Raw genomic sequence first — 26,144 nt, forward strand, 5'->3', positions numbered from 1 at the left:
TGACGGGCCTCCCTCCTCTGCAGAGATTGCCTGCAGTGCCCTCTGCTCCAAGTATGGACCTCCCTGCTCCATAACAGAGAGAGCAGAGGCAGACATCCCAGTTCCACATTGGTGGGCTGCTATATGGGCCTCCCAGGTTTATGTGTGGCTGTACAGGCTTCGCAGGGCCTCCCAACAGGCAACTGTACTGGCCTCCCAGGTCTCCCTGCACCTGTGCAGGGAGCTGTGCAGACTTTCCAGCAAGCCACTGTACTGACCTCCCAGATCTGCTTGTGGCTGTACAGGCTTCCCAAGGCCTTCCAGGTCTGCGGGCAGCTGTATGAGCCTCCCAGAGCATCCCAACGGCCGGCTGTAACAGCCTCCCAGGCAGCTTCGGAATGGTGGCAGCTAGCCCTAACAGGAGCCTCCATGCTCCCTGACTGAGACACCAGAAGTGGCTACCCCAAATAAGAGTCTCCCTGCCCAGCAGACAAACAGTGAACACCACTGAGCTGAAGGATCTCCCACACTCTCATTTGTCCCTGTGGGCCCATATCTGAGAGTAAAGAACAGGGGTGGAAAACCCCTGTGCTTTCCAATTAGGGCTGCTAGTGAGTGAGTGCGCCTTCAAGTGAATGCTTGCAGAACCCTGGATCCAGGATTCCTGTAGGCTAGCAAGAAGACACTGGATCCCTCCTACCCTCACACCTGCTGTGGGCAACATAGGGCTCCTTGGAACAGCATTCTCAACACTGAAGCCCCTGTTCTGTGGGTCTACCAGTGGAGTCCAGGCAAACAATTCCTGGAGCCCAGACAGATCTGAATACCAGGAGGACAGTATGACAGGCCTGTAGGCCACTGAGGTATTCAGGGCATCTGTGCATGTGCATTGCGCCCACAAACACTGCCAGCACCCGCACCCCCTCTTGCGCTTAAGCCCCACATTCCAGGCATCTACTTGCTCTAGGACCCTGTCCTTCAAGGCACACTTCCATGCACACACCCACGCCTGCTTTCCCGCACATGTGCACCTGCACATACAACCTTCCTTCCTTAGCTACAGCCGAAACACCAACATCCACTCTCAAACCCGGTGGACCTCTCTCATCTTCCTGAAGAATACTCCAGACACCAGAGACAGATGGACCCAGTCTGTAGTACAGGCTCAAGGAACAAACAGCAAAGGTTACTGATAAGCAGATAGCCAGAGGTCAGTGTAATAACACATCCAACAAAAATCAGGACATCATAGCTTCACCAGGAACCCCAAAAATCAATAGACAAGCTAATTCATTGGAAACACAGGAAAATAATATCAATTCTAGGCTTATCCAGATATTAGAGGCACATAAAAAGGAAATGAACAAAGCTCTCAAAGAAATACAGGCAAATACAGCCAAACAAATAGAGGCACAAGTAGAGGCACAATTAGCGGCATATACAGAGGAAACAAACAAAGAAATAGAGCCCATCATGGAAAGACAGGAATCCACATTCAAAGAAATGTAGGAAATGGTGCAAGACATGAAAACAGAATTAGAATCAATGAAGAAAACACAGAGAAAACCCTGGAGCTGGACAACTTAGAGAAAAGATCAGGAACTACAAAGGTAAGCATCACCAACAGAACACAAAAGATGAAAGAGAAAATCTCAGGCGCTGAAGATACAATTGCAGAAATTGCTACATCTCTCAAAGAAAAAGTAAAATTGGAAAAGTTCCAAACACAAACCATACATGAAAAAATAATATTTTCAATAAAATGCATTAAAATTATCATTTCCTATGGTTCAGGTGTCTCTCCCTACATATAGACAATATATATATATTTTTTTTAAAGTAAAATATATTACATATTTATTTAAATATTTATGTAAACAGTTCTGTATATTTTTCTCCCTACAGACTGAGAAAATATAAGTTCCTGTGAATATCAGACCACTAAATTTGGTGCATATATCATCATATCTCAGATTAATTACTTGTTACAGTTTCCTTTTGTGATTGTTGGTCTTAATTGTCAACTTAAGAGCATTTAGTATCAACCTGGAAGCCTCTGTGAGGGCATTTCAGGGAAGGCTACCTGTGAGAGTAAGGGCCACCCTGAAAGTTGACATCACCTACGAAGGAAAAGTCTGAGTGAAAAACTGTTGCCTTTCTGGCAGTTCCTCTTTATGAATGCATGAAATTGTAACCACTACTGCCATCTTCTGCTGCTACCAGAGCATAGCTTCATTGGTCTTCCAGTGTAGGTTGATCTCCAACAGCTTTCCAAGGAGCTTCCAAGACTTAACAGCTAAAGCTGTTTTTCTCCTCATCCTGCAGACAGCCATGGAACTACCCAGCCTACCATGAAAAGTAATCTAATAAATTTTAACATGTAATATATACCCTATATTATATTTTAAAAATATTCTACTGCTTATGCTACAGAACTCTGTCTAATACAGCTTGCGATCTAAGAGCCACACTCAAATAGCAAGCAGAGGAAACTCAAAGCCTTTAGGACCACAGTGCCTGATACAAAGACTGCTTTCTTTCTCTCCTCTAAGTGACACATATCTGCTTGTAGTTACTAACATGGAAATCAGAATTAAAAGCAAATAAACAGTTCAAATCTATTTAAGATAGAATGAGAATAATGGGGGCGGGGGAGTAAGTAAAAAAATGCCTTACTTTTCACTCAGAATGAATGTTATTTTTATTTACTTTTGTTAGTTGTTAAAAGAAACAAATCGTTCTGTGGCTGCATATATGGCTCAGAAATTAAGAGCACTGGTTGTTCTTCCAAAAGATCCAAAGGGCACCTAGCACCCACAGTCATCCATATAAAATAAATAAGTAAATAAACAAATAAATAGATCCTCTTTCTTTTACCTTGAACTTAAGAGGGAACTACATAAAGAATCAATATCTAACTCTAGGGCAAATAGTGATTATTACAGTGGCATACGGTGTCACCCTAAAACTTGGTAAACTGAGTCAAGAAGTTGCCAAGTTTGAGGCAAGCTTGCCCTATATGGTGAGCTCTAGTTTGACCTAGGCAATGAAGATTCAGTTCCTATAAAATTCTAAATAGTTATGACACTAGTATTTACTAATACCTCTAAAAATTGAACCCTCCACTAGCAAGCACACAACACTAGCATTCCCGTTACCAACATTACCCACAGTCCACTGAGAAACAACTTGCTCATTTTTCATTTGAAAGCCATCATGACTATAGCCCAACACTCTGATTAATGTCACCATGAGACTCGTTGAGACGCCTTACACTACTTGTCCCTATTCTCCCTCCTTACACTAGACACATACACATACTTTTTTGTGTGTGAAAGGCTTACTGTGTCTTTGGCTTTATCCAGAGAATATATGTTTTCATTGCTGGCCAGTAGCTTCAAACAGGACAAGGAGGGAATCTCTATTCTGAGCTTACTGCCATTGTTCTTAGAAATACACTTTTACCTCCATTACACCATCTTCAGAGCACAATGTTACAACCTGACTATGTCTGCAAGTTTGGTAGTTCCTAACTACTACCTCTAAATGGCACCACATGAATGTCTGCAAGCTGGGTAGGTCCTGCTACTAGCTTTCCATCTGCTTCTGTGTTGGAGGAAAATAATGACAACAAATGAAAAATACACTCTTATGAGTCTTGCTGTTATTTCTTCCAGTCAAGACTCAGATTGGGGATATTAGATTTCTAGAGTAGGCACTGTTTTATTTTCCAGAATAGAAGGCCCACTCTCAATTTTAAAGCAAATGTTAAATAAAGACCTGTAGCAACTCCTATAATGATCCCAATGAGCTAATACCAGTGAGTTAATAAACTCTGGAAATATTCCACTATGAAAAGATTTCTTTTATAATATAGCCATATGATGTTTCATTTGAATGTACATTTGTTTAACAAATATGAAAATAAACTCATAAGGTTGAGTTACTGACATAGTAAAAGAGATTTGACAAGCAAAATGTATCCTTATAAAACAGAAAGACCCAAGATCTAGATGAGATCCTAGTCTAACATTAACCAATAGTGCGAAGGTAGGCAGATTCACTTTTAGGTGGTTAAAATGTAGACCTCAGAGTCACAATAGTTGTATGCACAAGTCCATGACTCACTTTATGCCTTCTTTTACCAAATACAAAATGGTAATAAAAAATAATAAAATGGTAATAATAATATCTATTTCATAAGTTCACTATTCAGGGCTTCATTAATGTAAAACACTTGTGAGAGTGTGTAGATATTGTAATAAATGTGAGATTTTATCATTTCCTGTTATTTTTTTTTCATCTGCAATTGCAAATATAGGGCATGTTCTATCAGTCCTGTGGTCTAGTTAATGAAGAATCACTATGTGTATCATCAGAAATCCCTACGTTTAAAATCAAATTATAATACAAGAAGATAAATTGCTAGTCTTAAAATCACCCCAAATTACTATGATAGCCTCTATAACTTATCTACCATAATTTATGGATCTATATTAAATTCTTTAAGGAATTTGAATACTGTTTCCATGATGGCTATCCTAATTTCCTCTTCTACCACAAGTATATCAAGGTACCCTTTCCTCTATATCATCACCAACACCAGTATTTGGTATCTATGTTATGTTCCTAAAGGTCAGTTTAATGGGTGTGAGATGATACCTCATTTTGTTTTAATTTGTATTTTCAAAAATTGGTTAATGTACATTTTTGAAATATTAAGTGCTCTATCTACAAGAGTAAATTTGCAAACTATTATCTATGACAGGAAAATAAATAAAGAATAGAATAGCTGAACAACTATATACAGAGGAATGACTTAATTTCTATAAAGTAATGTGGCTACATTGCAGAAACCACAATGTGTATAGGAGAAATATGAAGATTATCATGTGCAACATATTTTCACTTAAGATTCTGCATACTTAACTATATGATCTATAGTTGAATCCATATACAGATGTGTAAAGCATCAAATGGACTTTGGATATAGGTGAAATGTGCAATGTCCTCCATGTGTTTGTACTGTCGCTATTTTGGTAGGTTGTGGAGCCTTGCTGGAAGAAGTGAGTCAGGGGGCAGGGTGGAGGTGGGTGTTGAGGTCTTACAGCCAGGCCCTACTGTTCAGCTCTGCTTCCTGGCTGCTGATGCAATGTTATCAGCCTGCCTCCTGCTCCTGCTTCACGTTCTTCAGCACGGATGTCAAAATGGAAAACACTGAAGCTACCAAATAAATAATCCCTAAATAATTCTACACTTTCACAATCTACTTTTTTGTTTATATTTTGTTTTCTCCCTGAAACACTTTCTATTACCCCAACTGCCAGAAGCTTATGTCCAGAACTACTTTCTAGCTGCCCGTGCCTGTGATATCAGGACTCTGAAAGCTACAAGAGAAGGTTCATCACGAGTTTAAGCTAATGTGGGTTACACAGTGAGTTCTAGGCCACCCTGGAAGCCAGAACTATCTATGAAAACAAAGAAGTAATTTAAAACACAAATGAACAAGAATCTATTCTTCAGAGCATCTATGGTTTACATATGGTATAAATGTGTCCCCAGAGCATCAAGATTTTAAAGCTTGATTTCTACCATGGTGATGTTGAGCAGTAGTAGGCCTTTATGATGTAGGTCCTAGTGAAACTTGATTAGGTCAGTGAAGACACAGCTCTTGAAACAAAGTTGCTCTTATGAACCTGAAACAGTTCTCAACAGTGATTTTTAAAAAGAAAAAAAAAATGGTTCCTCCTCTTTGCTTTGGCTTCCTGTCTTTCTGTGTGATGATTACCACTCCAGATGCACACATTACTGTCACTGTGATTCTATTTTCTATGAGGTGTTTATCACTGTCACACAGATGCTGGTGATGCCCTCGAACCTTCACAACAGTGAGTTGAAGTACTTTTTTGCACTATATCTAACCACGATTACCTCATAATACCAGAAATAGGAGGAATAAAAACGAAGGGAAGCTTCCATTGGTGCAGCTTCTGTTGAGATCATTAATGTAACCCTGAAACAAAGTAGAGGCTATAGTTTGAATCTGAATTGTTCTCCTAAGGATTCTGTCTAAATACTTGTTCCCTGTCTGCAGGTGATACTGGAGGGGTCTGTGGAATCTTTAGGTAGGGCTTTGCCAATAAAAGTAGGTCACTAGTAGTATGCTCCAAGAATTAGAGCCCAGTAATATTTCAAACCCTGGCCTCTCTGCTTCCTGGTCTTGCATCACATGTGCTTAACTGTCTTGCCACCAAGCCTCCTTTCCCATGAGCTGAACCCTCTGAAGCCATGACCCTAAATCAACTTTTCCTCCCTTATGTTGTTTCTGTTGGTATGACAGTGATGTAAAAGTCACCAATAGAGTGAATAAATTTATTTGTAGTATATATACCTTCCCAATTAAAGTTTTAGGGGCACACGCAGGTAATTTGTTCATATCACAACTACTTCACAAATTGTTTTCTATACATAGAGTCATGACTGCCAATATCTTTAATTTTGCCCTTTAGATCATCTCTTCAACTCTCTCCACTCTGGGCTGTGACCCTGGAGGCTAGTATATGTATCATAAACAGGATCCCCTTCTGTGGATTTGTTGGTGTTTAGCCAATCCGAAATACCATCAGGAGTCCTGAAGGAGGAAGGATAAAATATTTATTCATGATGTACCTAAAAACTAGCTGTAGACTGACTGCTACATTTATTCAAAGGTCATAACTTTGTATACTCATTAGTGGTCCAGCGGTCACTAATAGACGTAGGTATTAATTCTGAGTTCTCCAGGCATCATTCCCTATGTATGACCTAGCTGGTCAAAAATAGTATCACTTGGTATTATTATGCTTAGGGAATGATAATATCCTTTGTGAAGATTTCCCTATCCCTTCCTTGGAAGTCTGTAAGTAGTAGCAATATTAAACTCTAAACTCCCAAATTACTCAGTATGAGTTGGACCTACATTCTTTGGTAGGACTATCATGGGTATAATTAGAATGATCACTATCCAAGTATTAATATACACCATTTATTGAGCATTTAATGTGCATCAGTTTGTTGTGATTTAGAAAAACTTACTTTTTCTATAAATTACCCTGTTCCTCCTTTCTTTCTTTTTAATCTAGATATTTTCCTTTCCTTTTCACTATAAAAAGAACCTGAAGCTATCTCTCTGCCCATGGTTCAAAGGAGTAGAAAGGATAAGCTCCCTAATCCACCAAGAAATACAAAACTAACAATAATAAGGTAACAGAAAGCACATGTTTTGATGATATTCAGAACAAGATAAAACATGCGAAGAAAAGCTGTACAAACTCAAGTGTATAAACCAATTAACAGGAAAACTTCTTCCCACCTTCCATTCTGTGGTATTTATTTTTTGTTTGTTTGTTTGTTTTGTTTTGTTTGTTTTTTGTCATTCTGTTGCAGAGAATTGTTTTAAGACAAGAAGGAATAAAGAGAAATAAAAAGAAAGACAAATTATAAAGGAGTGAACTGTTTGATAAGTAAATGAGAGAAAGAAATTTTATCAATCGGTTTAACAAGTTGTTAAAATTAGTCACTAGGAAGAGGAATAAAAAGGTAATTGTAGTAAATGCTCAATAAATGCTGTATATTATTACTTGGATAGCGATCATTCTAATTATATCCATGATAGTCCTACCAAAGAATATAGGTCAAACTCATACTGAGTAATTTGGGGAGTTTAATATTGCTACTACTTACAAAGTTCCAAGGAAAGGATAGCAAAATCATCACAAAGGATATTATCACCTTAAAACTAGTTAGAAGTAATGCAATTTCTGTATCCATTCCTCAACTGAGGAGCATCTGGGTTGTTTCCAGCTTCTGGCTATTACAAATAAAGCTGCTAAAACATGGTTGAGTAAATGCCCTTGTGGTATACTTGAGCATCTTTTGGATATATGCCTCGGAGTGGTATAGCTGGATCTTGAGGAAGTGCTATTCCTAATTGTTTTAGAAAGCACCAGATTGATTTCCAAAGTGGTAGACTAGGATCAGAAGGAAGGCAAGGAAGACCTCCACTATCAGTAGACTTGGGAAGGGGCATGGGTGGAGAAGAGGGTGGGATGGTGGTATTGGGAGGGGAGGGGGAGGGTGCTATAGAGGGGGTACAAAGTGAAAATATTATAATTAGTAAAAGTAAAAAAAATTAAGAAACTAGCTAGAAATGCATACCATCACAATCTAATCACAGAAATGTGGTACTTTATCATTTTTTCTAGTGCTTTGTAATAATAACACATACCATGTCCATGTATGTTTGTTTCTTTCATATACAATCACAGAATATTGCTTAGTTATCTCATATGTTTGTTGTTATCCCACAAAAACAGAAGAAAATCCTTCCATTTTTGCTGAAGCACTTGTCACTGAGAACACCCTTGATCAGAATCATTTGGTTTCAGGGCAGAATTCTACCAGACCTTCAAAGAAGAGGTAACTCCAATTATCTTCAAACTATTCCACAAAATAGAAACAGAGGAACATTACCAAACTCATTCTATGAAGCCACATTCACCTTGATACCTAAACCACACAAAGACACAACCAAAAAAGAGAACTTCAGACCTATCTCTCTTATGAACATTGATGCAAAAATACTCAATAAAATACTTGCAAACCAAATTCCCAAACACATAGAAGATATCATCCACCATGACCAAATAGGCTTCATCCCAGGCATGCAAGGGTGGTTCAATATATGGAAATCCGTCAATGTAATCCACCATATAAACAAACTGAAGGAGAATCATCTCCTTAGATGCTGAGAAAGCATTTGATAAAATCCAACACCTACTCATGTTTAAAGTCTTGGAGAGATCAGGGATACAAAGCACATACCTAAACATAGTAAGGACAAAATACAGCAAGCCTATAGCCAACATCAAACTCAATGGAGAGAAACTTAAATCAATCCCACTGAAATCAGGGACAAGGCAAGGCTACCCACTCTCTCCATAGCTCTTCAACATAGCACTTGAAGTACTAGATAGAGCAATAAGACAACTAAAGTAGAACAAGGGGATACAAATCAGAAAGGAAGAAGTCAAAGTATCACTATTTGCAGATAGTATACATGAGCAACCCCAAAAATTCTACCAGAGAACTAACTCTTTCTGCTGAAAAACACCTTCATCAAAGTGGCTGGATACAAAATTAACTAAAAAAAAAAAAAAAAAAAAAAAATCAGAATCCCTCCTGTATACCAAAGACAAAAAGGCCTAGAAAGAAATTAAGGAAACAACACCCTTCACAAATAGACACTAATAATATAAAGTACCTTGCTGTGACTCTAAGAAAGCAAGTGAAAGACCTGTTTGAAAAAAAACTTCAAGTCTCTGAAGAAAGAAATTGAAGAAGATATCAGAAGTGGAAAGATCTCCCGTGCTCATGGATCGGTAGGATTAACACAGTGAAAATGGCCATCCTGCCAAAAGCAATCTACAGATTTAATGCAATTCCCAATATACCAACACAATTCTTTACAGAACTTGAAAGAAAAATTCTCAACTTCATATGGAAAAAGAAAAACAACAACAACAAAACAGAATTTCCAAAACAATCCTGTTCAACAACAGATCTTCTGGAGGGATCTCTATCCCTGATCTTAAGCTATACTACAGAGCAATACTAATAAAATCTTCATGGTATTGGTATAGAAACAAAATGGTGGATCAATGGAACCAAGTAGAGGACCCAGAAATAAACCCACACACCTATAGATACTTGAGTTTTTGACAAAGAAGCCAAACCATTCAATGGAAAAAAGACAGCATCTTCAACAAATGATGTTGCTCCAACTGGATGTCTACATGTAGAAATATGAAAATAGATCCATATTTATCACCCTGAACAAAATTAAAGTCCAAGTGGATCACAGACCTCAACATAAAAACAGGCACATTAAATAGGTTAGAAGAAAAAGTGGGGAAGAGCCTAGAACTCATTGGCACGGGAGACAACTTCCTGAACAGAACACCAACAGCACAGGTTCTAAGATCAACAATCAGTAAATGGGACCTTGTAAAACTGAAAAGCTTCTGTAAAACAAAAGACACTGTTGTCAGAACAAATCGACAGCCTACAGACTAGAAAAAGATCTTCACCAACCCCATATTTGAGAGGGCTAATATCAAGGATATAAAGAACTAAAGAAGTTTAAAAAAAAAACAACAAATCAAGTAATACAGTTACAAAATGGGGTATGGAGCTAAACAGAGAATTCTCTATAGAGGAATATAGAATGACAGAGAAACACTTAAGCAATGTTCAACGTCCTTAGCCATAAGGGAGATGCAAATCAAAACAACCCTTATACCCATCAGAGTGGCTAAGATCAAAAACTCAAGTGACAACACATGTGGGAGAGGTTGTGGAGAAAAGGGAACCCTCCTCTATTGCTGGTGTGAACGTAAACTTGTACAATCACTTTGGAAATCAATCTGGTGCTTTCTCAAATAATTAGGAATAGCGCTTCCTCGAGATCGAGCTATAGCACTTCTAGGCATATATCCAAAATATGCTCAAGTACACAAGGACAGTTGCTCAACCATGTTTGTAGCAGCTTTATTCGTAATAGCCAGAACCTGGAAGTAACCCAGATGTCCACCAACGGAGGAATGGATATAGAAATTGTGGTACATTTACACAATGGAATACTACTTAGCAATTAAAAACAAGGCAATCATGAAATTTTCAGGCAAATGGTGGGATCTAGAAAAGATCATCCTGAGTGAGTTATCTCAGAAGCAGAAAGACACACATGGTATATACTCACTTATAAGTGGATATTAGACATATAATATAGGATAAACATACTAAAATCTGTACACCTAAATAAGCTAAACAAGAAAGAGGACCAGGAGTAAGAGGATCAATCCTCACTTAGAAAGACAAAGGGGAAGGACATTGGAAGAATGAGAGAACAAGAAACAGGACAGGAGCCTATCATAGAGAGCCTCTGAATGACTCTACCTAGCAGTGTATCAAAGCAGATGCTAACTAAGTCTCATAACCAATCTTTGCGAAGAGTGCAGGGAATCATATGAAAGAAGAGGTAGTTAATAAGACCTGGAGAATAAAGGAGCTCCATAAAGAGAGCAACAGAACAAAAATATCTGGGCTCAGCTTTTTTTTGTTTTGTTTTGTTTTTTGTTTTTTTTTTTGTTTTTTTTTTTTTGTTTTTTTTTTTGAGACTGATACTCCAACCAAGGTACATTCATGGATATAACCTAGAACCCCTGCTCAGATGTAACCCATGGCAGCTCAGTGTCCTAGTGGGTTCCCTAGTAAGGGGAAGAGGGGCTGTCTCTGACATGAACTCAGTGGCTAGCTCTTTGACCCTCACCCCTGAGGGAGGAGCTGACTTGCCAGTACAGAGAGGAGGCCATTTTAGCCAGTCCTGATGAGACCTGATAAGCTAGGGTCGGATGGAAGGGGAGGTGGACCTCCCTTATAAGTGGACTTGGAAACAGGTATGGGAGGAGATGAGGAAGGGAGGGTGAGATTGGGAGGGAATAAGGGAGAGGGCTACAGCTGGAATGCAAAGCGAATAAAATGTAATTAATGTAAAAAAAAGTTGAGTCTCAGAAAAAGAAAAGAAAAGAAAAAAAGAAAAGCTCCCAATTTTCCTGAAATGCCAACTAGAGTGTTTTACAAAGGCTCTATTTCTTAGTGAATCAGAAAAGAGGAAAAAAAAAAAAAAGAGCGAACTAACTGACTGGTTTGAGAAGGCTAAAAACAAAGAATGGTTTTTGTTTCCATTAATTTTATCCTTCCAGTCTCATTTTGGAACATGTTCCCCTTTAGTTACTTTATTCCAGGGTACCAGTACGTTTGTGAAACACAGAAAATCTACACTTCCTTTCATATCAAGGGCTTTGTAGTTATCATTCTCTTTATTTAACATACTACAACAAACACACAAATTCTATCAACACCTATTATATAGAAACAACAATTAAATATCAGAAAAGAAAATTTCATTAATTAGATTAATCATCTTATAGATTCTTCAAGCTATAGTGGAAAACATGATTGAGGTTATTGGTGGGGGTGGCTAAGATGTAATTTACATGAATGACAGAGTAGTTACAACATAAACTTATGTTGACTCATTCATTAAGCAAATATTTCTTGTTTGTGTGTGCATATGTGTACCCCTATATATGGGTACAGATGCATATATGGTGTGCGTGTGTGTGTGTGTGTAAGCAACAGGTCAACATTGGGTCTCTCTCTTAATTATTTCTCAAGCTTATTTTTTGACAGGATCTCACTGAATCTGGGCTCAGTAATTTGGCTAGACTGGATGGATAGGAAGCCCCAGATATCTTCTGTATTTGCCTCTCCAGTTCAGGAATTACAGGCTATTCACGTGGGTACAAGGGATCTAACTCAGGTACTCATGTTGGTATAGCAAGCACTTTACTGAGAAATCCTTCTCTTTGGTCCCACTAAGCAAGTATTTAAATTTCTATTTATCAAAACTCAGATACTGAGCTGTAGAAGTGGCCAAGTAGTTAAGAGTTTGACCATCAAAGCCTGGAGTTTGGATTCCCAGAACCTATGAAGTAGGTAGGTGGGCATGGTGGCCTGCCTATAATTCCACCCATAGAAGGTGGACACAGGGGGTTCCCCTAAACAGATTAGGATGACTACATGTCAACAAGAGACCCTGCTTCAGTGAATAAGGTGAAAGAACAATTAAAGCTGATTCTAAATAATACCTATGGGTGTACACATGAGTATGCACACAAACACACCCACCCACACATGCACACACACACTAAAATGAAAAAAAAATAAAAACTCAGGTGCTTCAGCATTTCAACTCAACTAATCAACCAATATTGTTGGAATAAAAGCTATGTGCAAAAACGTATTTTTAATAATAATTTTTTGAAATCAATATAAATGATCCTTGTTCTTGTGGAATATGTTTTAGTGAAGAAGTTAGTTATCAAACAACATAAATTGTTTTCAATATTATCTGTACTCGAAGTATGAAGGACCAAGGGCAATGAGTTTTGACCACAGAGAAACCTCATCTATTCTGGCTAATATGGAGCAGTTTCATTAAAAAATAACATTTTAGTCAAAAATAGAATGATGGTTAAGAATTAAGAGGGTTAATAAAGAAAAAAAGGATTAAGAGGGCAATAGGAAGTATACATGCATAAGTTACAGGATGTATAAATATGAGTTTATCATGACACCAATTTATTAACATTAAAAAAGAAGGTTGACTCCCTGGGAACCCACAGGCCACTCTAGTCAAGGAAACAGGTAGGTTAATGGCAGATCTTCACCTCTTCTTTTTATCCTACAGATCCAGTGCTCAAGTCTCAACTCCAGCTCTGCACCACACTTTCTGTTGGGGCCTCCCATCCCCCATATCCAGTGCATCCCACATATCATCCCCTACTAGCCTTCCTCCCGCACCTCATTTCTATATCCCAGCCCCTATCTCTAGCACACACAGCTCCAAGCACACAGGTCACTCTAGGCAGAAAAATGGGCAGGCTGACTTGTAGATGATCACCTCTCCCTCAGTGGCACATACTTGTAATCCCAGCACACCAGGAGGCAGAGGCAAGCAGATATTTCTTGTGAGTTCAAGGCCAGCCCAGTCTACAGAGAGAGCTCCAGGATAGCCAAGGCTACACAGAGAAACTCTGTCTTGGAAAAAAAAAAAAACAACTCTCTGTCTGCTCCTCCAAATCTAATAACCCAACTCTCTGTCTGCTCCTCCAAATCTAATATCCCGGTATCCTCCACAGTTCTGCTGCAGCCTCTTTTGCCCCTACAAGCATCTACAGAGACTCAATCATAGAGACCTTTCCTCCAAATTGAGCTATTGACCAAAGAGGTCCCACAGGCATGCCAAATAACCCAGGCTGTTGCCCAGAATATAGGTTGCTCTCACAAATAGAGAGCAAAACCCCATTGCTGAATACACATGCAGATGTCGATTCACTGCCTGCATAGAAACTTCACCCCTGCTTTCAAGCATCTTTTTACAGGAAGTTATCCTAAATACAACCAAATGAGAAGCACAAACACCAAGCCAGCCACACACCAATTGATGTACAATATCCTTTGATGTACAATAGTGTCTTGCCTGCACAATGTGCTAGGGCAACGGTGGGTCAAAGCTTGTGGGAACAATCAACTAATATCTGATTTGACTTAAGGCCAAGTCTTGCAGTAGATGGCAACTAACACCAAAAAGTAAAATGAAAAAAAAAAGGAATGTAAAACAAGGCAGTAGTGGTGGTCTATACTTGTAATCCCAGAATTTAAAAGAATGATATAAAAAGAATCAACAGTTGGAAGCCAGCCTGGATGACAAATAATTCAAGGCCAGTATGTAGGAAATGTGAAGATGTTCTGCAAGATAAATAAAATACAATAAAACAAAATATAAAGTTGAATTTAAAAGAATTATATAAAAAGATCAATGAATTCAAGAATATGAATATATACTGGAGAAAATTAGGATAATAACATAGTAAGAATAAGATATTCAACAACAACAAAACACCCACAAATCTTTATTAAAACAGCTCAATAAAACAAATTTTAAAAAAAGTACAGTTTAGCTGGTTGTGGTGGTGCACACTGGTAGGATTTGCTGAGGGAGGCAACAGCAGGATGATCACAAAAACATATAGTTTAAAACCTCAACAATAGATGGAGCAAGTAATACTTGACTCTAAAGCTGATAGATACATTGAAATACCAATCCAAATAAAAAGAATGCAGGAGAAGGACTAGTAGGAAAGGCAGGGTAGGGATGGAGTAAGGATGAGAGACAGTAAGGCAGTGGTAACCAGAATGTACTTTGCCAAAGAACAAATTCAGTAAAGTTATTAAAGAAAAAAAATAAGAAAGCTTTAAGATTTAGGACACTATGAAAACAACAAATGTCCACATTCTGGAGCACTTCCAAGAGGAGATAAAATAAAAGGTGGAGAAAAAGTGCACAAAGAAATAACATCAGGTAACTTCTTTTTTTTAATAATAATTTTTATGTTTTACACTAATCACAGGTTATTTACTTTGTATCCCAGCCGTAGCCCCATCCCTCATTCCCTCCCAATCCCACCATCCCTTCCTCATCTCCTCCCTGCCCCTTTCCAAGTTCACTGATTGGGAAGGACCTCCTCCCCTTCAATCTGACCCTAGCTTATCAGGTCTCTTCAGGACTGGATGCAATGTCCTCTTCTGTGGCCTACCAAGGCTGCTCCTCCCTTGGGGGGAGGTGTCAAAGGGCCAGCCATTGAGTTCATGTCAGAAATAGTTCCTGTTCCCCTTACTAGGGTACCCACTTGGATACTGAGCTACCATGGGCTATATTCAAGCAGGGGTTTCTAGGTTATTTCCATACATGGTCCTTGAATGGAGAAACAGTCTCATAAAAGACCCCTGTGCCCAGATATATTTGGTCCTTGTGGAGCTCCTGTCCTCAAAAGGTCTTACTAACTCCCCCTTCTTTCATATGATTCCCTGCACTCTGCCCAAAGTTTGGTAATGATTCTCAGCATTTGCTTTGATACATTGCTAGGTAGAGTCTTTCAGAGGCCCTCTGTGGTAGACTCCTGTCCTGTTTCTTCTTCTCTCCTACATCCACTGTCCATCCCATTTGTCTTTCTAAGTGAGGATTGATCATCTTACCCCGGGTCCTCTTTCTTGTTTATCTTCTTTAGGTGTATAGATTTCAGTATGTTTATCCTATCTTATAGATCTATATAAGTGAGTATATACCTTGTGTGTCTTTCTGCTTTTGGGATATCTCACTCAGGATGATCGTTTCTAGGTCCCACCATGGCCTGCAAATTTCATGATTTCCTCGTTTATAATTGCTGAATAGTACTCCATTGTGTAAAAGTACCACAATTTCTGTATCCATTCCTCTGTTGATGGACATCTAGGTTATTTCCAGGTTCTGGCTATTACGAATAAAGCTGCTACAAACATGGTTGACTTCTTTAATCTTGAGAAAGATGTGAACATACAAGAACAGGCCTACAGGACATTAAATAAACATGGTCTAAACAGAAAATACCTTCACTCCTGACATTAAAGTTATAGTGTCAAAAATACAAGATAAAGAGAAATTTCAAAAAGTGTGAGAGAAAAACACTAAGTTATATTTAAGAAAAACACCATTAGATCACTTTTCACATTACTAACAGAAATCTTACCAGACAGGAGCAGATGCAGAAAAGCCAGCATAAAATAACCGCTTTCAAACAAGACCAACAACCAGTACTTCCTAAAACATTCCAAAACAAGAGAAACAAAAGGAGCAGTCCCAAACTTGGTCCTTGAATCTACAATTGTGCTAATATCCAAACCAAGTGGAGAGAGGATCAAAACAAAACAAACAAAATAAAATAAACAAAAACAAAATCAAAATACAAAAAAGTAAAATATATATACATGTCAGTATATTTAATGAACATAAATATAAAAATCCTTAAAATAATACTAGAAAATTGAATATATACACTAACATGAAGGTCATCCAACTCAATCAAGTTGGCTTTATTACAGAGATTCAAGGATAGTTCAAAACACATAAGACAATAAATTTAATAAGTCATATAAATGGACTTACATACAAAAATCACATAATCATCTCTTGATAGATGCAGAAAAATCCCTCAACAAATTCCAACATGTCTTCATGGTAAACCTCCCAGAAAGAGTAGAACTAGAAGCAAAATACCTCAATAAAGGATATATATGATAAACCACAGGTAACATCATCCTAAATGGAGAAAAACTCAAAAGCAATCTCATTAAAATCAGGAAGGAGACAGGGCTGCCAATGTGCCCACTCCTTTTCAATCTAATGCCCAAAGCACTAACTGGAACAAATAAGGCAAGAGAAGGATATTAAAGGGATATAAATAGGAAGAGAAAAAGCCAAACTCTTATTTGCATATGATATACTATACATAAGAGATTCTAAAAATTCCACCAGAAAATTTCTAGAAACAATCAACAATTTCAGTAAAATATTGGCTAAAAACTCAAATTTCAAAAATCAGTAGACTTTCTGTTATGATTGTGCAGCGGAGGTAGTAGGTTCATAAATCATGCCACACAACTGCTTCCACATGGAAGGTTTTATTAAGGGAAGAGGGGGTCACAGAGACTGTCTATGGGCAGGATAAGAGAGAGAGAGGAGAGGGAGTGAAAGACACGGTGAGGGGAGGGCACGCCCCAACAGAGAGAGGGTAAGAGCAGGAGAGAGGAAGAGAGCACAAGATCAAGATGGCCAAGGTGTGACAAAGTAGGGGGTTGATCCTTTTATGGAGCAACTGAACCATTCCTGCCAGGTGTGGCTACCTGGCAGGAGACACATGATGACATCATAGCTTGCTAAGCAACCCAGAAGCAGACTGCCTAAATACTAACACTTCCTATACACCAACAAGAAAGACCCTGAGAAAGAAATCAGACACCATTCACAAAGAAACTAAAAATATGAATAAAATTAACCAAGGAGATGAAAGACCTCTATAATGAAAACCTCAAATTTCTGAAGGATCGATGAGAAAATGGGAAGATCTCCACACACATACCATGGTCATAAATTGGAAGAATTAGTACTGTGAAAATAACCATTCTTCCAAAAGCAATGTACAAATTTAATGCAATCCCAATTAAAGTATTCACATCATTCTTTAACAGAAATTTTTAAAAATTCGCAAAATTCATATGGAACCAGAAAAGATCCTGAAATACCCAAAGCAATCCCAAACAAAAGAAATTATGGTAATTATTGCAATGACAATGGGATTACTGTTCCAGATCTTGAGATAAATTAAAAAAGCTATAGTAATAATAAAAAAAAAAAACAGTATGGTGCTGCCATAAAAACAGTATGGTGCTTCCATAAAAAGTCTTGTAGACGAATGGGACAAAATTGAAGACCCAAATGAGACTTCTCATCACTACAGCTATCTGATAGCTGACAAAGAGTCCAAAAACATACCATTTTTGTTGAAGAGCATCAAAATTAGGAGCTACATATACTTTTATAGATAATTAATTCAACCAAGACTCTTCAGCCCAGTTGTCATTCAGCCTGAACCAAAATACAGGATCCTGTAATTATTTGTTCTTTTCTGCAACAGCAACCAATTATTCACTGTGATGACCTGCCAATGACTGGAGAGATATTCAAATATTTTATTGATTAGTAAGGGACAATGACCAGTTAGAATGGATCTCCTTGCATATGTAACACAATCTGAACTTATTGTTTTCCCCATCCTGTTTCAAATGCCTCCCTTTTGTATTCCCAATAGGTGATTAGGTTGTCCTTATTTGAGAGATTAATTACCTGAAGCTTTGAGGTTGATCTGTCCCAAGAATTAATGAGGCAACACACATGACACCTAACTTGGATAGGCACTGAATTCATGCTACTTTGTCCCTATTCCTGGAAATGATTCACTGTCTATTAACCTTTCCATATGACCTCCTCCATGGACCTCCTTTGTATACTTACTCTGAATTGTAGTCCCTTTACACAACTCTGTTTTCTAGGCAAATCAACCATTCTAAAACCTCACTTGTTTCCCTCCTGACCTGCAGTTATGTACTTCAATGATATAATAATCTGCACACTAGAGTCTTCTCTGCTTTTCGTTTCCCCAACCACTGAATCACCCTTTCTAACACTGAATAACCCTTTCTAGCAGTGTCTACTATTCCTAGACTGATGACATTTCTACTGAAGTATTACGCATCTTGCTCTATTTCCTGGTGTCCCCATTTCAGTGAGTGCTAACCAATACACATGGTCAAAACTGTTTGAGTCATTTTAGCTTTTCTCTTTCTAACATTTCTCATATCAACTTCATTATCAAATCCTGTTACATAAATTTCAAAATGCCTCTCATGTCCAAACTTCCTTTTCTTTTCCATTTGCACAGACATTGCTCTAGTCCTATAAGAAAAACAATCTTGAGTAAAAGCACAATGCTAGGTACATTACACTACTGAATTTAAATTCTACTACAAAGCAATGAAAAGTTTTTGTTGTTTTTTGAGACAGGGTTTCTCTGTGTAGCCTTGGCTGTCCTGGAACTCACTCTATATACCACGCTGTCCTAGAACTTAGAGATCTGCCTGCTTTTGCCTCCTGCTGGAATTAAAGGCATGAGCCACCACCAAATGACTTAAAGCAATAACAATAATAATCACAGTAAAAATAAATAAATAAGAATGGCACTGATACAAAAATATGTAGGCCAATGAAATAAGTGAATGAAAAGAGAGCCAAGAAATTAATGTACACTTTTATGATCAACTGATAATCAGTAAATGCCCCATGGACACATACTAGGAAAAGCACCTCTTCCTTAATAAATTGCATTGGAGAAACTGGATATCTCCATGAGCAAGAATGAAACTATACCTTTACTTCACATCATAGGTAACATCTACTCACAATCTAGTAAAGGCTTCAGCATATAATGTGCAATGTAAACCACTGGAAAGACAACACAAGAAAGCACTCCTTCTGACATCACTAAGAGCAATTGTGCTTTGGCCATGACCACAAAAGCACATGTAACACAAACATAAAAAAATTCAATGCATTAAAAAACACTTTTGTAAAAACAAGGAAACAATTATTAGTGTGAATAAATACCTATAAAATGAAACAAAATATATGTCAGACTTCTGCTGAGAAATACTCAAAGTATTTAAGGCACACAAACAAATAATAAATAAATAAATATATATATAACCAAATTATAAATGGCCAAATGACTTGGAACAAACATATTTCAAAAGAAGACATACTAGGCAAATATAACTCAACACTACAATGAGATATAGGCTCACACTATTTCTTTTAATGTATTTAGATTTCTTTGAGATAAGGTCTTTCTCTGTAGACCTCTCTAGCCTTTATATGAGGACCAATTTGCTGACTTTGAACTTGTAGCATTTCTTCAAGCTTGAGACAACATCACCAGAAACTCACTCTTTTTAGACTGGCTAGTAGCTAAAAGATGGAAGGGTTATTTTTGCAAGGACAGGGGTCAGGTACGAACCAATATTCACTACTGATATAAATTTTGATTGGTATAGCCCTTATAAGAAACAGTTTGGAACTCTCTCAAAAAATTAAAAATGGAATTACCATGTCAGCCATGCATTCTACTTTTGGTTAGACATCTTCAGAAATCGAGCTCAGTGGCCTAAAGGAATAGCTATACCCTTGTACTCCTGTGTCTATTGCAATACTATTCATTTGATTCATATGGAATCAATCCAAGCATCAATCAAAATATAAACAGAGATATTGCAGATGCATAAACACAGATACAAACAACATGTAGTGTTATTATCTTTTTTAAAAAGAAAGAAATTCTGTAATTTGCTATATGGGTAAACTTAGCAAACATTATACTAAATAAAAAAGACCAGGTACAAATACTGCATGATATCACCTATAGAATCTATAAAGTTGAACACACAAAAGCAATATGAACTGAAGTTCCCAGAGGGGAAAATCCAGTCCTATGTGAAAAACTTTACAAGACTAGTTGATTCGGAGAAGTTCTGTGACACTAGAGGTTAATGCTTTAGGTCTGGAGCCAAATTATCTTAAGCTATCTTTAGCCCCTTAATATCCATTTATTGCCTACTTCTGTGTTTGACCCAATAGCGTTGTGACTATCAGTCAAATCCTTTCTGAGATGTAGCTTTCATCAACCCTATGTTTAATAGGGCAACTAGATAGAATCTGAGGCCTAGAGCAAAGGTTCACTTTGGTGTAACCTTTCTACTGGAAGTTTCCACATATCTTTTAATTCTTAAAAAAAAAAAAAACCTTGATTTGTAACTTTCTTTATTGTTATTATAAAAAACTTCACTTAAACTGTTAATGGGAAGGTCAATGGTATTTACAGCAACCTGAAAACTAGGTTTTATTCCAATTATGGTGATAGCTATGTTTTTGTGTGGACAACAGAGAGTAGAATGGTGGATGCAAGGAGCTGAAAGCTTGGAAAAACAGCCATGTTACCCAGAAGGCACAGTTTCAGGACTAAAAATTCATTAATATCAAACATATAGTATTGTTACTTTGCTAATTATAACTGTAATGTATGCTGTTGATTATACTATGATATACAACTTAATTTAAATGTGCAAATAACAGATCTTAAATATATCCATCACAAAAACATAGTAGCTGCATTAAGATATTTTTCAAACTTTTCTAAGAGGTATTTTTTAACTATATGTCAGTGTGTCTGAGTGTAGGTATGTGCTTGTGCATGTGGTTCCTGAAAAGGCTAGAAGACAGTGTGGAATCCCTTGGAGACAGAGTTAGAGGCAGTTGTGAGCTATCCACCATGAGTACTATGAACCAAATTTGGGTCCTCTATAAGAGCCACATGTGGTTTTAAGCAATGAGCCATCTCTCCAACCCCTAAATGACACATACTTTAACTAACTTAATTTTGGTAATCATTTCATGAAATACATGTATAAAAACTCCATATTGTATACAGCAAAACAAAGTTTTATATGTGAATTTTAGCTCAATAAAAAAATGAAAAAGAACCTATTTCCTCAAAGAAGAGAGACAATTAACAAATTAAGATGCCAGTGACTCTTTATAGTATAATTTTTGCAATGAATATATTCCTGACACTTTCCTGCGTTAACTAAAAGTGAATAAGATTTTACATTTACTTGTTTATTTTTTATTAATATGTGTGTGCACAGCTTGTAGAAGTCAGTTTTCCCTTCTAGCAGGTAGGTGCCAGGTTCAGAAGTCAGTTTGTCAGGCATGACAGCTAACAGCCATTTCTCCAGCCCCGTTTTAAGACATTAATGATCAAAAACTTTCAAAAGAATAAAATTTAATGAAAATTTAAAATTTTATGAAATTTAAATGTGAATGTCCATGTATATAATTTTATTAAAAAATATACTATACAGACAAACCTAAACACAGATTACATTTATCCTACTATAAAAGGCATAGTCAAAATTATAGATGATGATACATAAGGACAAAAACCTTTGAAAGAATGAGGTGATAATAAAACAAAAAAAATACTTATAATCTGAAAAAGAAATATATAAAAAAGCAAAGATTTCATTACAAATTCTATAGCCCTATATTCCTGCCTCTTCTCATCCTCTCAGTCCCTTTCCTACCAAACCTGTCTAGGACACTGAAATTCCCCAATATGTAAAGTCATTCTTTCTTCACTGCCTTGTGCTTAATCTTCCCTCTCAACTTTCACTTTGCAGGTCTTCTTTTATAATTCAGATCTCAACTCAAATGTTATGTCACCGAAGACATAGCACTGCTTTACATGACTTCCCTTTAGCCCATTTCACTACACCTTGTTAATTTCCTCTCTAACATATTTCACAGTTTACATTATGGTGTTTATTCAGTATCTGTATATTTATCTTCTTTATTGTCTGTCTCCTTCCTGTAAGATCCACTAATGCAGAGACCAAGTGTGATTTGATCATTGCAGTCTCTCAGCACTTATTTCAGCACCTGACATATAGTGTGTGTGTGTGTGTGTGTGTGTGTGTGTGCATGTGATTTCAAATGGTATAATTACTTCTAGTTCCATCCAAGCTGGCAAAAATGGCACAATTTCATTCCTTTTAGGGCTGAAAAGCATTCAATCATATAAATGTCTTCATCCATTCAACAACTATGATGTTCATTTAGATATCTCCCATTTCTTGTCCATTCTGAATTTGTACTCTGTGAGTTCGAGATCAGCCTCATCTACACAGTGAGTTCCAGGACAGCCAGGGCTACACAGAGAAACCCTGTCTTGAAAAACCAAATGGAGAAGAAAAAGAAAAGGGGGTGAGAGTCTAATTTCCATCAATTACATTGTTTCTTGACTAATGCAAAACTAATATTAGTTTCCTAATCCTATGCGTGTATCTTCTTGCCTCTAAAATGCTGAAAAAATAACTTCATATCTCTATCCCTGATTAATGTTAAATTAGAACAGTAATAGTGTATGTATTGGTGGATTTTTAGCAATTAAATGAGTTCATGCCAAACATAATGCCTGACACAGAGTTAATGCTCATCATGTGCCATTATTATAACTGATGGTTTTAAGACTTAAGGAAAGATATACTGTACTGTTACTACTGAAAAAAATAAAATAAAATTGGCATTTCAGTAAAACCCATGCAAGTCTATGTTAATTGCAGTACTAGTCACAGTAACCAGGACATGGAATGAATTAACCAAAATAAACAGATGAATAGATGAAGAAAATAAATATGACTGTGTGTGTGTGTGTGTGTGTGTGTGTGTGTGTGTGTAAAATACTGTTCAGCATGAACTCTAGAAATCTGTAACAACATAGATAAACAGGGAGGATGTGATATTAAGTCAGACAGAAATAAAAAACAACAACAAAATTTAACTTTTAGATGACACCTAAAAACACTGATCTAATAGATGTCAAAGTAGAATAATGGTTATTAGACACCAAGGAAAACTTTAAAAAAGAGATTGATCTATAGATGCAATGCTAATATTAAAATTTAGGAGGAATTCATGCTATTCTACAATAATGCATTGTATGGCTCAAAATAGTTATAAAACTGGATTTTAAGTGTATAGAATTATTCTAACTCTATCATCACTCAATGAGTTCATAAATCAAACATCACATTGTATATCATAAATATGTAAAAATATCGTCTAGTAAAAATAAAGCTAAACTAAAAACAAAATGACTTTTAAAAAACATGATGCTGCCCTAAGTATAAATACATTGATTAATGAAAACTATTAAAAAATAAACTCAAAAGTTTATTTGATTTTTGATAAACACAATGAATACAGTATGAACAAATGATAATTTCATCAACAGATCGTATCGAAGAAATTGCATATCTTCATACAGAGGAATAAAACTGGGCCTTTTTACATACCATTGAAAAACACACTAAAATAAGTAATTTATATCTAAAAATAAAAATAGTAAGACTATTAGAAGAAAACTTAGAGGAAAATTCTATAACTTTGTTTCTGAATAGTTATTTTTTAGATAAGACTTCAAAAAACAAGCAAAACCAAAAACAGAAATAAAAAAAAAACAAAAACATCAAGCTAAAACAAAGGAAATAATTAATTGAATGAAGAAAGCAAACATCTGATGAAGGGCCAATATACAAACTACTCAAACTTCTCAAGAACAAGTGAACAAATCACATAATTTGTAATAAATACTTTTATTAATTCCTTGAGAATTTCACACATCTTTTGATCACATTCATAGGAGAATTAGGTCATTCCCCTAACTTCTCCCAGATCTCTCCATACCTCCTTACCCACAAAACTTCATGCCTTTTTTTAAAATTTCTAATTCATCAGTTCCAATTTGTGCTGCCCATATGATAGCTTCTAGGTGTGGGGCCATTCACTGGATCATGGACAGCCTACCAAGAGAAAACTACTTTCCCTATCCCAGAAATAATAGTCCCTCGAAAGCTCTTCCCTTGGAGTAGGGAGCACTTCTCACTACATGCTTGAACATTGGCTGATTCTCTATAGGTCTTGCCCAGGTAGCCACAGCTGTCATGAGTTCATGAGTGTAGTCCACATGTCCACATGTCCTGTCATGTCCACAAGACACCGTTTCACTCTGCTCCTCCCTGGCCTATGGCTCTTAACAATCTTGCTGCTCCCTATTCCATGATGGTCCCTGAGCCTTGGTGAAGGGGTTGATATAAATGCCCCACTTGGCTGAGCACTCTACAGCTCTTGTTCTCTGAACTTTGAATAACACAATGTCCACAATGGCAAGAGCTCTGAGCAGATATTCCTCAAAGAAAGAACAGCAATTGCCAACTTATATATGGGAAAAAAGTTAGCAAATGACAATTAAAGCACAATGAGTTAACTATCATAAATACAGGAATAAATGTTATATTGAAAAATGGAAAGCTAGACTGAGTCCTACACACACTTTTAATCCTGGCATTAGGTACAGACAGGTGGACTCCTAGGATGTGCTGGCCAGCCAGACTACCCTATTTGATGAGTTCCAGACCAAGCATGAGATCCTGTCTCACAAAACAATGTAGGTAACACCAGAGATTGACACCCAAGGTTGACATTTAGACTACACACATATAGATTCATACACATACATGCACATATCCATATAGCTGAATACACAAAAAAGATGAATGGCAACTGTTGGTTAGGATGTTTGGAAAACAGAACCTTTCTACACTACTAGTAAGTGTGCTAATTACTATTTGGCAAATGTAGACAAGTCCCTCATAATCACTGCAGTATGATCCAACATTCCTACTTCTAGGAATATACCTAAAGTAGTTTAAGTTGTTACATCAGAAATATATATGCATTTCAATGATCATTTTTAACATCAATGACAATATTCAAAATATTTTATATGCATTAGAATCCACCAATGTATGGATAAATAACACATATTCAATAATACACATGATGGAATATGATCTAAACTTAAAAAAAAGGGAACATCTTTTATTTGCAACAATATGTATGGAACTAGAGGAAATTGCATTAAGTGAATTAAGCAAGTACAGAAAAATAAATAACAAATAACTGCTTTCACTGCAATCAGTGATAAGCTACAAAGTCTATCTCCTTTTGTTTGAGACAGCAGGTGGGATGTCTTGTCAAGGTCATACCTTTTGTTTGTGTGAGGTAAAGAAGTTTTGACCTCCCTGTGAATTCATTCATTGTACTGAGGTGCTTTTGCTCTGATTTAAAAAGAGATTACTGAAAGGCTCTGCCCTGCAGACTATCAAAGCAGACGCTGAGACTTACGGCCAACTGTTGGGCAGAGTGCATGGAATCTTATGTAAGAAGTGGGAAATAGTAAGATCTGGAGAGGACAGGAACCCCACAAGGAGAGCAACAGAACCAGAAAATTTGAACACAGGGATCTTCCCAGAGACTCATACTCCAATCAAGTACCAGGCATGGAGATAACCTAGAACCCCTGCACAGATGTGGCCCATGGCAGTTTAGTGTCCAAGTGGGTTCCATAGTAATGGGAGGAGGGACTGCCTCTGACATAATCTGATTGGCCTGCTCTTTG

The sequence above is a fragment of the Psammomys obesus genome, unplaced genomic scaffold, assembly GCF_907164565.1.
Source record: "Psammomys obesus unplaced genomic scaffold, mPsaObe1.curated_primary_1811, whole genome shotgun sequence".
In the NCBI taxonomy this organism is placed as follows: Eukaryota; Metazoa; Chordata; class Mammalia; order Rodentia; family Muridae; genus Psammomys; species Psammomys obesus.